The sequence below is a fragment of the Mirounga angustirostris genome, unplaced genomic scaffold (genome assembly GCF_029215605.1).
Source record: "Mirounga angustirostris isolate CCGP_5_RB_7025 unplaced genomic scaffold, mMirAng1.0.hap1 SCAF_5, whole genome shotgun sequence".
Taxonomy (NCBI): Eukaryota; Metazoa; Chordata; class Mammalia; order Carnivora; family Phocidae; genus Mirounga; species Mirounga angustirostris.
Window position 1 is genome coordinate 108,494,066 of NW_026991713.1, and position 14,898 is coordinate 108,508,963.

A 14,898-nucleotide genomic window follows, 5' to 3' on the forward strand; every position below is an offset into this window, starting at 1 on the left:
ATATGAATAAAGGAGAATAATGTCTGTTATTTGAAACATGCATAGAGGAATTTACAGCACAAGTCCAAATAACCAGGCTGGGGAAGACTAAGCTTGGCAAAAGCGCATGTTCAAAGAAAAACTGATTTTGCTTTATGCCCTTTAGCCAGACAACACCAAAGTACTTCCAACCCTAGACTGAGAAGGCATGAAAGAATCTTGCTTAAGGTCCTTTTTTTTAAAAAAAAGATTTTATTTATTTATTTGACAGAGAGAGAGAGAGACAGCGAGAGAGGGAACACAAGCAGGGGGAGTGGGAGAGGGAGAGGGAGAAGCAGGCCTCCCGCCGAGCAGGGAGTCCGATGCCAGGCTCGATGCGGGGCTCGATGTGGGGCTCGATGCGGGGCTCGATGCGGGGCTCGATCCCAGGACCCTGGGATCATGACCTGAGCCGAAGGCAGACGCTTAACCAACTGAGCCACCCAGGCGCCCCGCTTAAGGTACTTCTGAATCTACACAAAGTCCTGAGAATTCAACACGGCTCCCTCGTGATTTTGGTATCATCATTAGCTGTCCCTGGTCCCGGTGAGCCTCATCCCCAGTCTGGTACACTTATGGTTCTTCTGTTAACTCTTCCTAACCTTCCCTGAGAGGATGAGAGCGATCCTGAGAGGCAGTGATGGAACCTGCTAGAGGCCTCTCATGCAGCAGTGCCCTGGCCTGCAGGAGTCCTCCTCGGATTCTGAAAGAAACAAGAAAACGTAAAGGGTCATTTGAAGAAAATTTTTTTAAAAATTTAAAAAAAAAGAGAGAGAGAGAAAAGTACTATGTTTCCCTATGGCTTACCCTCTGGTTTTCAGTCTCCTAACTATAACGGCTTTACCTGGTTACTTTAAGGATTTCAAATCTGCATATAACACCCAACACAAATACATACCCCAGACAGATGCATACACACACACAGAGACTCTTTCTAAATTGAAAATATTAAGACAAACCAACAAGAGATCAATTTCACAGTTGTGGCCATTTTCTAGTGACGTAAATTGGGGCAGTAACTCTACGGAATTGATTTTCCAGACGATATGAAATACAGATATGGCATGCACAGAACATTAGAACCAGAAGTGACCTTGGAGGTCATCTAATTTTATTTCCTCTATTTGCACATGAAGAAACTGAGGTCTCAGGAAATGATATAATTTGTTCAAAGTCAGGTATATGTTCAATATTAAAGCTTGGCATTAGTTCCCAGGTCTCTCTAAAATCTACCTTTTTTTCCATTCTGTCCTCACTTGCCCTCCCTTGGGGCTTACAAGCTGAAGTTGTCTTCTTAACCCTGATTTTTGTACTGGAGGTTTTGCAAACAGCTATCCTGCTCAAGTGTAAACATGTTTTGTGGTTTCCACACATCCTATGTGTAATATATTCTACAACAGCTGAAAGACTTGAAAGAAATCTAATCGATACTTCCCTTATTTCTAGTGTTTGGTACATTCATTTAAGAATTCTGTCTCTTTCTATACATCCCCCTGCTTTGCCCCCAGTTTTGTGGAGGAGTCATTTCTGAGACTTGAAGGTTTAGTAACTTTAAGCTCTTATCAGAAAGCAGGTGAAAAGCAGGAGGAGGAACCCCATTACCCAGTGTCTGCTGGTCCTCATAAATTACATGCCTTTTCCTTTTTGCTGTTTAATTTCATAAGATCATCCCTCTACCAGTCACCTTGGGCAGGAACTTACAGAGACAATAGACAATCTAGGCAGATGCTTGAAGAGAAACTGTTGCCAGGGGGTGGGAAAAAATGGATGGAGTGGACAAATTACAGGGTTGTCTGTTCAGTCATGAGAATGGAAACATGTCTGTGAATCAATGTATGAAAAGGATATTTAATAGGATGGGAGAAGTCACTTTAGCACCTGTTCCTTCGGCAGCCGAATGTGCTAGTGCCAATCACTCACAGTCTGGATCCACTCTCCAACTCTCCAAGCAGAAAATGACCTCACCTCTTATTCTTTAAGGACTGAAGACACAGAACAGGGTCCATTTTTAACAGAACTGGGAACAATAACCATGGCATTGACTGCTAGGAAAGTCTGTCTTAGAAGCTGGCCTGAAGCATTGAGGAATCAGAGCCAGGGGAGAGAGAAGGAAAGAGATTGGGAGCTTGTTCAAACACAACCACATGGAATGAGGAGTGCAGAAAATAAAAAATCTGAATAAAAGGTGAACTCATTTTACCCTGAAAGTTACTAAGCCTAGAGTCATAAATGCCAAGATAAAGAGGAAGAGGCTCAGCTAATGCTTTGTATTACAATCCGTTATGGTAATGGAAATTTTTCTTTTGAACTGTAGCTGTCTGTGTTGACTTTGGTAAAGTGGAAATTCAGGCCCATTGATTGGGAAAGGATTCTGAGTAAGTCTCAGCAGGACTCAGACCAGAGCTTTGCACAGTCCCCCACAGAAGGGCACCCTTTGCAGGGATCACGCAATGAAATGTTTATATAAGCTTATTTTTTTTCTGCACTTCTCCAAAACTTGAGGCTTCCTCCATGAGGAAGAATGCATTTCATCAGAGACTCTCACTGAGCTCAGTTTTATTCTTTTCCACGCACCTAAACCAGCATTGTGGTGAACAGTGCAAAGAACACAACATCATGATTCTCTTGGCCTCAGAAATGCATTACTACACTTACGGTTATTCTATTTCTCCAGAGATGAATAATGCATCTAGAACACATTTCCAAACAGCTTACAACTTTTCTTAAATAAAACTCAGTCTTTTTATTGTATTCCAAATTTCTGGCTGATTCTCGACTTATGTTCTCTAAGAGTTTCTCCAGTGAGACACTGAATAGCCTTCAGGACCCAGGTGTGGATCTCATTCAGTTATTCCCCCACAGTTTACAGTACAGAGACATATAGGTACAGTGCAAAGACATATAGGTAAGCAAATAACAAAGATGACACATAGTAAAATTATAAGAAAGTAATACATAGGATGTTGTGAGAGTGTAAGGAAGGTGGTAATTAATTCAGCCTGCCAGAGGGAGTTCAGGGAAAGTCTCACAGAAAAAAAGATGTCTGAGCTGGTTCTTGTGATGGAGGGTAAGTTGGTATTTCAAACAGGAAACAACATTTGCAAAGGCCCAAAGGTGTGAAGATATGTGACACATTCAAAGAACAGCCAGTAGTCTGATCTGGCCAGAGTGTTAAGCGCATGGGGTAGAGAAGGTGGGGGGCTGGGCAGTGAGTAGCAAGAGATGAAACCAGAGAAGTAGATGGCAACTGAACCGTGAAAAGCTCTGTACCAGATGCCAAGGACTCAAAACTTCTTTTAGCAAAAGAGCAGAGAACCCCCTTGGCTTGTCTTCAGTGCATAGACATCCCTTGATTTTTACCTATAGGGGTTTCCCCTCCCCAAGGCCTGGTAACACGTTCTTCAAGTCCATTCACTTCCCTCTTAACCTTCCAGGAAGACTACATTTCACAGCTTCTCACACAGGTATATGGAGCCATGTGATTGAGTTCTAGCCAATGTAATGTGGGCAAATGCAATAGACGCCACTTCTGGAAAACTCTGGTGAAGAACTCTGAGACTCCAAAGATGGCGGAGTCACCAGATGGAAGGATCGGGGTGCCAGCATGCTGCATGGGAGGCCATTCATCAAATACTCAAGACTCTGACTTCAGTGAGAAATAAACTTTCTACGCCATTAAAGCTACAAGGAGTTGGAGATGGTCCATTCTGGTAGTCAGCCTATCCTAATTCGGTGGCTGAAGAAATTCTCAGGGGAAAAGTAACTGCTTGCACATGATCTATCCCAGTGTATGCCTAAATACCAGTGGCGCCGGCTCACTTTTCTCCAGCAGGACTGCCAGTGCACATGTCTAGCCTCAGCTTCTCTCTGACTCTAACTTACAATAGGTTTGTGGTGGTTCCCTCATTCTTTTAGCCCTGACTGACCATCTCCATAAGGCCGTGCAGAGCCAGTATCATAAAACCAAGTCACCTCTCCCCTTGCTACTCTCGACCTGTACACATCATGCAGGGTATCAATTGTGTTTTAGGAGACCCTTTCCTCAAGACCACTCTTGATTTTATTTTGATTTGATTTAATCTGCATATAAATATAAGGAGTGTTTGGGAGCTGCAGCCTATAATAGGTCTAATCTCCCTGCCTTTCTGGAGATAAGCCTGAATGAAATTTACAGGAAATTCTTCCAGGAAAATCTGAACCAGTTCTGAAGAAGTGAGAGTAGGAAAAGGATGAAGAGTCAAGGATGAGAACACCTCACTTGGAATTCTAACACTTGTTGTGATGGGCTTGTAACATGGCTTGAATCACTGTTTTCTGACCCGTTGTTTGAAAAGAGTTTTTTTAATCCAGAGACAGGCTAATCTTTTAAGATTTGTCCTAAAAGATTTCCTTAATTGAATGTAACACTCAGTAATTTGAACTCATTTCACTATCTGATACCTTAAGTTTTTATATTCTCTGATTCTGGGTGGAAGTGTAGCATAGCAATTCTGAGAGGAAGCTCAGAACTCCTCTGAAGGGATCCAATTATTGAACATGCTGTGATAAGGTTACCTTCATGTTTTCAGTATTCCTGCACTGAGCTTTATGATCTCACAAGCTACAACTGGCATCAATTTAATGAATTATTTCTCAAAGAAATCTGTAACAGCATTTTACAAAGCTTTATTATTGCCATATTTGAGTCTTCTTTAAAATTGTTTTTCTTTTTTTTTTTAATATTTTATTTATTTATTTGAGACAGAATGAGAGAGAGAGAGAGCACATGAGAGGGGGGAGGGTCAGAGGGAGAAGCAGGCCCCCTGCCGAGCAGGGAGCCGGATGCGGGACTCGATCCAGGGACTCCAGGATCATGACCTGAGCCGAAGGCAGTCGCTTAACCAACTGAGCCACCCAGGTGCCCTAAAATTGTTTTTCTTAAAGCCTGCTGAAAATTTAGACAAGATGATATGGGTTATTCCACAAAAATGAGAGTTCCCAGAGGAAGAATCTAGAAAATGATTCAACACCATGGAGTCAGACTCCCCAGGATGAAATCTTGGCTCTACCAATAAGATGCCGTAGGACTTTGGAACAAGGTTCTCAACCTCTCTGTGCCTCAATTTTCTCTCTGTACCTCAAGTTCTTTCTCTACCAAGAGATTCATATCAGTATCTGCCTCATGAGGCATGGAAATTGTATCATTTATTCACAATTATCCATTTCCTTTTCCTCTTTTTCAGTTTTCCCTGTAGACATCCTCATCCCACTGACTGGGGATGTGGACCTTGTGACTTGCCAAGATGGGCCATAAATAGATGAGCCATTTGCCTCACCTGAGCTGAGGTTTTCAGAGGCATTGCATGTTCCCACGATGTTCAAACCTTCACCCTGAGACCATCAAGTTTCATGCAGTGGCTACTTCTTTATCCTGGATTCTGGAATGAGAAGACACAAGGAGCAGAGCCCAGATGAGTCCAGCAGAGCTGCAAATATCCAGAAATTCCAGAACTTTTAGGGTTGAAAATTGAAACTTTCTCATTTCTAACAGGTTAAAGAGTCTCAAATTAAGATGAAGATTGCTCACAGATCCAATACACCCATTGTCAAGTCTACTGATTAGATTAATATGGCTCTAGTAAATTATCTCAGTTAGACAAATGGCTCAGGGAAAAGAAATTAAGGTGCAGTCCGTCTGAAGCTTGATAAGATCAAAGTACCTATGAAGGTATTTCTTAAAAAGTAATGGGTATGGCTATTGACTTACATGGAACTTACTGGAATCAAACTGATTAAAAAGAAAAACAGTTTTATAGAGAAATCTATTGCCAAAGCACTCCCAACCTAGATTAGAAGAGACTATAAGTATTCAAATAAAATAACCCTTTGGTCTCTAATCTTCTATAGGGGCGAAGCAATCTGAGATAGCTTCTCAGTCACAAATGGCATGTTTTCCAATACTCACGTCAGAAGAGGCCAAGGAGGAAAATGGAGGAGGAAAAGCTGTCCAGTCAAACCTCATGGAGAACAACAGGCTGAGAAATGACTCCCAGAAAATGTAACTGGAATATATCAAGGAACATTCCCTACCATCAGGGTGGACAAGCTTGCGACTTTTGCTCAGTGGAACATCAGAACTGCTACTAACCAGTGACTGGTATGTACCTCCCATTCTTGCAATCTTTTAATAAGGTGTCCCTACTCCACTATTGTATTATATTAGTTTTGGGGGAGGAAGAAGACAGACAACTTTTCACTTTAGTTCATGGGTCTCTAATCAAGAAGAGCAGCAAGGAGATATAATATATATTTACGAGATTCTGGACTTCTGAGCCCAGTGCCTGGTAGTTTTAAGTATCTTGGGAAGAGGTGAGAGCATCTTGTGGTCAGAAGAGCAAATTGGGGCAGATTGCATTTTTTTGTGTATGATTATTTGTCTTCTCATGGCCGTTACCAGCCTTCTAGGTAAATGGAGTATCCTTGTTTGCTCCACTGGCTTTGGATGTGGCTATGTGACCTGCTTTGGCTAAAAAGATATGAAAGACTATGTTTGTCATAACTGAAAAGATGATTTCAGAAGCATCGCAAGTTTCCACCAGCCTTTTTGCTATCTCAGAAAGCATCTTTAACCGGGTTTTCAGAATGAGAACGCATGTAGAACTCAGCACAGGCCTGCAATGCTGCAGCTGACCCTCAGCCCCAATGTAATATGATCCTGAAATCCATATTTATTGTCGTAATCCACCGAGATATTGAAGTTGTGTATTACAACAACAAAAGTTAAGACATGAGAATATCTTGAGGATTTTATGTGATAATTCATGCTTCATGCAATGGCTGGCACATCCTAAATTCAAAATAAATGTTAAATTCTGTCGTTGGTGTCATCTCTCTATCTCCACTCACCCGTAACAGCTCTAGAAACAGAATTGGCATTGTTCAATATTTGTGGAATGATTGAAGATGAATTATTGAAATGTATACCCTTTCTAAAGTTAAATAAGGTGAATAAAATAGAGACTCACTTTGCCAGTCCTTAGAAATCTAATGGGACACCCAGTAAATTGTAAGGGACATAGTTGCTTGATCTTTGAAATACCTGGACTGAGGAAGCATATGATATGAATGATAATTTTTAAAACTACCAATAAATATTTTGGGCCAATATTTTTTGCTCTTCTGAAAGAGGAGAGTCAAGTTTTCTAGTATGAGAGTTCTGGAACTATAAGAAACTCGTCATCAGTTCTCTTGGTACCAAATACTCAGTAAACCTAAATAAGACTCAAATTCTTATTAATGGGGCTTTTTGAGAACGCCATTGCAGAGCAAGGACATAACATTCCTTCTGAGATTTTTAAGATTTTTTTTAAATTTTTTATTTATTTGACAGAGACACAGCGAGAGAGGGAACACAAGCAGGGGGAGTGAGAGTGGGAGAAGCAGGCTTCCCGCTGAGCAGGGAGCCCAACACGGGGCTCAATCCCAGGACCCTGGGATCACTACCCGAGCCGAAGGCAGACGCCTAATGACTGAGCCACCCAGGCATCCCTCTCTCTGAGATTTTTAGACTGTTGCCCCAAGTTGACTTTTGGAGATATAGTTGATAAGTTTTAAGGTCATTCATTTTTGTACCTTAAAAGGTTCCTACAAATAATAGCTCACTTTAAAGCTGTAGTAACAAGGGAAGAAGGGTGCTAAAAGTGGATAATAAAAGTTATGAGGGATTTATTTGGGGCCCTTTAAAATTAAGATGACACCTTGGAAGGGCACATCTTTATACAATTTGAAATGTCCCCTTGGGAAAAAAAAGGATGTCCCAGAGTCAGTGAAATACTATCTTGAACCTCCCTCGTTCTGAGGCCTGCAAAGCTTTAAGTCAGCGCTAAGATGGATGTTAACATTCATGAGCTCCAGAATTAATGAGACTGGAAACTAAATTCTAAATGGCACTTCTTATTCAAGGGGAAAAAACTCACATCAGACCATCAACACTGAGACATATCCTAGTAAAGTCCTGGATATCCAAGATAAAGAAAGATTTCCTTACAATGGAAACATTATATAAATAACATAATTCAAAGGAAAAAGAGGATAAAGAGGAAGGTAGTGTAGGTGTAGAGAGTTCCTTAACTTTCACACCCAGGCATCAAAGCTGATAAACATCATTTAATATGACTTTTTAAAATATACAAATAGAAACATTAAGAAAAATATAAAAGTCAAAAGTCAAAAACTAGAAGGAATACTGGGGAGAAGAAATGGCAATTGCTGATTTCACCATTTATATATACAGTAAGGAGTCAAAGAATGTTAAAGAAAAGTGGTCTTTTTTTTTTTTAAGATTTATTTCTTTGACAGAGAGAGACACAGCGAGAGAGGGAACACAAGCAGGGGGAGTGGGAGAGGGAGAAGCAGGCCTCCTGCAGAGCAGGGAGCCCGACGCAGGGCCCGATCCCAGGACCGTGGGATCACGACCTGAGCCGAAGGCAGACGCTTAACGACTGAGCCACCCAGGCACCCCAAAGAAATAGTGGTCTTAAGTATACTACATTCTTATAAAAATAAACCACTAAGAATTTAAATCTTTCATATTATCAGCAAAAGGAAAGACAAAACACAGACCACATAGTAAAAGACAGAAATAAAAGCATCAATAAGAACCAGAAGTATATCATTAATTATGACAAAAATAAGTTCTGTCACATCCACTTCAAGAAACTTATCCTTCAGATATATTTGTATATATGTGAATGATGGATGTACAAAGATGTCAACTGCAGAGTTGTTTGTAACAGCAAAAGCCTGGCAATGATTTACAAGTTTATTAACAGCAACTGATTGCATAGATTATAACAGAGCCACAAAATGGGATACTATACAGCAGTCAAGAAAGATTGATGCAGCTTCAAATCATACTGTTAGGTTTAAAACCAAGGTATAGAATACACAATCATTTGTATGAAAAAGCATATGCACGTATACACATGCCCGTGTACGTGTGGATGAATGTAGGTACACACTGTCTTTGGAAGAACAAAGAAATGGGTAAAAATAGATGTTACAAGACAGGGAAATTGGGTCAGTGGAGGATGAAGGCAAGAAGAGTAACTTTTCACCATGTATTCCTGCACACTCCCTGAACTGTGTACGTGTGCAGATTCTGTCTAACCAAAACCACATAAATTGAGTAACTTATAAAAGGCAAAAACCAAATTGGTTGACCTTGTTATGCAAGTGCCAATTTATAATGGGTTGGGCATCAACATAATTCCCTGCCTAGAACATCTCTGACCGTCCAGTTGGCTCCTGTGTGCCATTAAAAGATAAGGTTTTAACTTTTTTTTTTTTTTTTTAATTTTTTGAGAGAGAGAGAATGAGAGACAGAGAGCATGAGAGGGAGGAGGGTCAGAGGGAGAAGCAGACTCCCTGCCGAGCAGGGAGCCCAATGCGGGACTCGATCCCGGGACTCCAGGATCATGACCTGAGCCGAAGGCAGTCGCTTAACCGACTGAGCCACCCAGGCGCCCGAAAAGATAAGGTTTTGCCTTGAAGCCACTTAGAGCCAGCCTTAGAAGGGACCTGAACACGGGTAGCACCATCATCTAGATAGAAATGGTCCAGACCAGCAGCCTAATGCCTACTTCAAGAGAAGGGCAGAGAATGCCCAGCATTTGCGGCATGCTGATCAGATACGAGGAAACAGAGTTAAATCGGACTGGAGTCACAGCTATAGTTGGACGTATGGTGTGTCCAGGGGCATGCCAGGACAATCTGTGAAGCCATTATTAAGTACTCTACATTTTTTAACTTTTATAATGGAATGTCCATTCCCACTGAGAGCACCCTCCTGCAGACATCATTCAAAATGAGAAAACATTTCTTTCTTTGCCTGTATTTTGTGGATTTTTTCAGGTTTCTACTAACAGATTATAATCTCCAGACCTAGACCTGAGGCACAATTTACACAAGACTATTCACACAGTATGATCTTCCACAATTCACTGTTTCAAGGCATGGGGGAAAAAAAAGAATCACAACTGCCTAGGGAGAAAAGAGAATTATAAGGGCAGCCTCCCTCTTGAGAGTTGAATTTGATCCTTTAAGGCCAGCAATTCAATCTTTTAAAAGGCACATCTCTGTCCTAATCAATCAAGCTTTCATTTCCAATGGCAATAACCTTCCCTAGGCACTCAAGAAGTCAGAAACTAGAGCCTTCGTACATGAAAATTCAATATGGTATTTTCTACTAAGTTGACTTGCTCCTACAAACCGACCCAGGATTTTGTCAGCAGGAAATCTGATGTTCCAATATATCATGGGATGTCAACACCATCTATCAGTGCAGATCTGTCACATTAAATGGAAATGATGTGGTTTGCATCTGGAACTTCAGGAATAGAGTTTCTGATAAATTTGAGAAGAATCAAAGATAAGAAATAGCCCCCAGTGTGCCCAACCTCACATCTTGGGTTATATTGCTTTGTGAGGAGTGTGTCCAAAGTTAACTGATGAGATATTCTCAGCCATAGGGGTTCTGATCCTAGTTACTGATGATAGCAAGTAGCTTTGCACTGGCCAAAAAAAGGGTCAGAAACCATTGGTCTGATTTCAGTCCTCTGTCCTCTTCATTAACAAAGTTTTGTGTGAAATGATAGGAAGATTCATAAAATCTAGGTGACTCACACAGTCGCATTGATAGTACAAGACATTTTGTAAGGATTTTTTTCCAAAGTGCCACATTAGAAATTTACTCAAGGAACATTCAAATTTTCACAAGACTGGAAAAACAGTTTTCTTTGCAAACATATTCCAGGGACTGAATAGTCGATATTACATCATGATGGAGTTTGTATCTTAACACACTGGTGAATGAGTAGTTCATGGATGTGAAGTCCAGAAGCCTGGCTTCAGATCATAGCCCCATGGTACCACCACAACCACCACAGTATGAGGCATGTAAGGCCTGGAGGCCATTTAACTTTCTAAGCCTGCAAAACAGGGATCAGAGTAGCTAGTCCACCTTTTCTCGGGTCTCCTGGGAGGACTGATGGCAGTTAAGTTTGTGCTTATATTTTGTATGCTTAAGAAGGGATGTCATTGTTCTTCAGGTAGTAATTGGTGTAGTAATTCTGGCTTTTCATGAGTACTCTGCATCTAACACTTCATATGACAGTTTCTTAGTTGGATCTAATTCTTTTAAAAAAATAACACTTTATTGGTATGATTGACATACAAAAAGCTGTGCATATTTAATGTATCTAACTTGATGAGTTTGGAGATAAGTATACACCCATGATACCATCACCACAGTATATGTAGTAAACATATTAATCACCTCCCAAAGTTTCGCCCTGCCTGCTTTATTTATCTACGTGTGTGTGATAAGAATACTTAACATAAAATCTTAGCAAAAATTTTTAAAGGACACAATACAGTATTAACTATAGGCTCTACACTTGACAGTAGATCTCTACGACTGATTCATCGTGTAAAATTGAAACTTCTGGGTGCCTGGGTGGCTCAGTCGTTAAGCGTCTGCCTTCGGCTCAGGTCATGATCCCAGGGTCCTGGGATCGAGTCCCACATCGGGCTCTCTGCTCGGCAGGAGGCCTGCTTCTCCCTCTCCCACTCCCCCTGCTTGTGTTCCTGCTCTTGCTATCTCTCTCTCTGTCAAATAAATAAATAAAATCTTTAAAAAATAAAATAAAATAAAATTGAAACTTCTTCGTCTAATTTTTAGGTTAAAATTTCCTGCCAGTACTATCATGAAAATTTTTTATAGCTCAGTTGGAAACCAATCTTTTTTATGTCTTAACAGTATTTTCATAAAATAAAGGTAATAATAGTGCATTTCGTGACACTTTTGGATTCGTTCTGATAATTTCCTCAGACACGCAGTTATAAAAGTTGCTGGTTACAACTATGCTTAGATTTTCTTTAAACAATCTAAGCCTTTTTCTATTGCCTTTTGTTCAATTAATACACATAGTTATTTTAAACTAGTAGAATAGTTTAACAGTCTTGTTAGTATTTATTTTCCAGATATTTAATAGGACAAATTCCGGCAATGCCATCCCTCTGAACTGCCTAGCTGCATGTGGATAGGACATTTTCATTTTGCTACTGAGTCCTCCCCGCAAACTAACCAGGCCGGAGAGAGCCAATGCGTCCGTGGATGGACCCCTTGCTATAAGTCTGGGAATGGAAGCATCATCTGCTGTGCTGGCAAGTCACCCAAGGTGCACACAGGATGGAAAATGAATCCATCCTGTGGCCAGAGTTGGAACTACCTGGAAATCCTCCCGGACTCCCTTAACAACTCTGGCTAAGACAGCCTGGCACTGGTAGTTCGTAACTAATAAGCAGCAGTGTGAGCCTGGGTGCAACAGGATTCCTTTCAGCAGGTGAGGAAGGTCAGGAGACAGACCCATAGTTGTTTAAAGGTCCCAACAGATCGTTTAGTCCGAGGGCCGTGCTGAAGAATGTCGTATCTGCCCAGGGAACCGTTTGTGGTTTTCAAACAGGACAGATGGGTGTGGGCTGAAAATGTGGCATAACCAGCAAGAAAGAACCGAAATTGCCAAGTGGGAGACGTAGCTACATGCCCTGATTATAATCTGTTGCCTGGCTGCTTCCTACAATATGAGCTCATGACAGTTACCTATAAGAACATAACGTACGTAGCTGAAAATAAAGGAGGGCTTAGGGCATTGCTTCATCTATCATCACCAGTCCAATGGCAGCAAAGTGTTCCAAGAGAAGTTCTCGACAAGAGGAGAACTGTCGTGGACAAGAGCAAGTCTGGCACTGTCGTGGACAAGAGCAAGTCTTGCAAGGGCTCTGGGCCTTGCCATCCTCGTTCGTAAAATGGAAATAATAGTGCCAGCTCCATTCTTCCTTGCAGAATTGTGCTGAGGATAAAGAAAACCAATCCACAAGTATCCATGAGCTCCCAGTGCTCCCAGAAGTGTAGACCCTGAGGGGGGCTTAAAAAGGGTTAAGAAATAATACCTGGCCTAGAGTATTTCACAATAGATTTTGGAGGACTCGGGACTAAAAACCTGTGAAATAATGTTAAACCATCGGACCATATTTGCACAAGTGCTCGGTTACTGAATATAACCTGTAATTCCCCTAAGGCTTCACAGGCAAGAGGGGTATCCAGGGAGGGGCCACAGCTGGGCTGGATCCTGAAAGATGAAGCAGAGTTGGCTGGGCAAAGGAAGGAAGGACAGGCGTTCCTCATGAGAGGTACTGCACCAATGAAGACTTGAACAAAGCAATGAGCTGGGTCGTTCAAGGGACCATGAAGCGATTGGCAAAACGTTCAAGAAGAGTAGGGAAATGCTAAGTGAAATAAGTCAAGCAGAGAAAGACAATTATCATACAGTTTCACTCATATGTGGAACATAAGGAATAGCATGGAGGACCACAGGGGAAGGAAGGGAAAACTGAATGGGAAGAAATCAGAGAGGGAGACAAACCATGAGAGACTGTGGACTCCGGGAACATAACTGAGGGTTACAGACAGGAGGGAGGTGAGGGGATGGGGTAACCAGGTGATGGGTATTAAGGAGGGTACACATGGTGATGAGCACTGGGTGTTATGCACAACTAATGAATCATTGAACACTACATCAGAGACTAATGATGTACTATATGTTGGGCTAATTGAACATAATAAAAAAAAGTAAGAGTAAGGAAATGGAGTTGTGCAGGGAGGATGAGACCCGATTAAAGCTACAATGAAACCAGGGTGAGGACGTATGGACGAAGAAAGGGAAATAGAGGTCCAGGGGTTTTTCAAGCAACAGCGACCAGTGTATAAGGAAGATTGTAAGGTCATTAGTATGTACGCTGGTCAGAGCTAAGAAGATGGAAAGTAATATGGAAAAAAGTCTATTACCCACTCTTAATAGTGGTAATAGAAAAAATAGAGAGAGAGAGAGGAAACATTTTGAAGGAAAAAACTGGAAAGACTGGATGACTGGAAACAAGGGCTGGAGTTCATGCAAGTGTTTGAGACCGGGTCTTTGAAAGACAGTATATACTGACACTATTTTTTCGTGCTTTACTTTATTGGGGGATCATTTCAAGTCATTGTTCCACAGAGCATTCTGAATGCAGTCAATTCATCAATTACAACAGTATTTCCTCACCACGAACAGCTATTCATTACATGGTTCTGTAAGTGGGTGTTCTTGATTCTTTCCACCTCGATCTAACATCAACTCCCGCTCTCCAGTTTTGCAATAAATGTTCAGTATTGTGTCCTTGTCATTGGTCTTCTCTAAAGAGTGGATCTCCAAAGCTTGAAAGCACAATTGTTTGTAGAATCTATCCTTCTTTGTTTGAATCAGTACACTATTTTTATGAATTTTAGTTACTAGATCTTAATGACAAGACACAATTCCAACTTAGTGCACTAGATGGCAGACAATAACTACATTCTCTCCATCCCATTAAAAAAAAAAATGAAAGCCACAGTGTGGAAAAACGAAGAACTATGGCTCACACATTTCTGTTTGCCCTTTAAGCTCATCTAAGAAAACACAACTTTTATACCTAACATCTATCTACATTCCACTGAAAAGAGAGAGAGGGATTTTCAGTCTATTCAGACCTGAATATGCATACTTTGCTTTTTGGGGGTGTTTTGTTTTTTTGAAGTTTTTTGTTGAATTGACTTTATTTTGTTCAACCCAGGTAGGAAATGGTGGAGGGGACAAATAATGAAAGTGGTAATGATGACGTTATGAATGAGACCATACTGATTATAATGCATTATTCATTCATTCATTCATTCATTCATTCATTTTTGCAGGGCAGGGTTGGGGCCGTTCAGGTGGGAAGGGCACAGTAGGAATTTATAGGTGGAAGGTATGGTCAGGATGAATAGCA

General features: G+C 41.1%; 1 long non-coding RNA gene across 4 annotated transcripts in view; it reads right to left on the minus strand.

Moving 5' to 3' along the window:
* Positions 1-238: 238 nt before the first annotated feature.
* LOC123844124 (uncharacterized) overlaps positions 239-14,898 on the minus strand; it is a 55,349-nt gene continuing 40,689 nt past the window's right edge. For all 4 annotated transcript variants that reach the window (XR_008506031.2, XR_010411656.1, XR_010411657.1 and 1 more), the window contains 2 exons: positions 5,334-5,435; positions 239-721 (listed from right to left, as the gene is read on the minus strand). This is a non-coding gene — a long non-coding RNA (uncharacterized LOC123844124). The remainder of the gene's footprint in view (positions 722-5,333; positions 5,436-14,898) is intronic.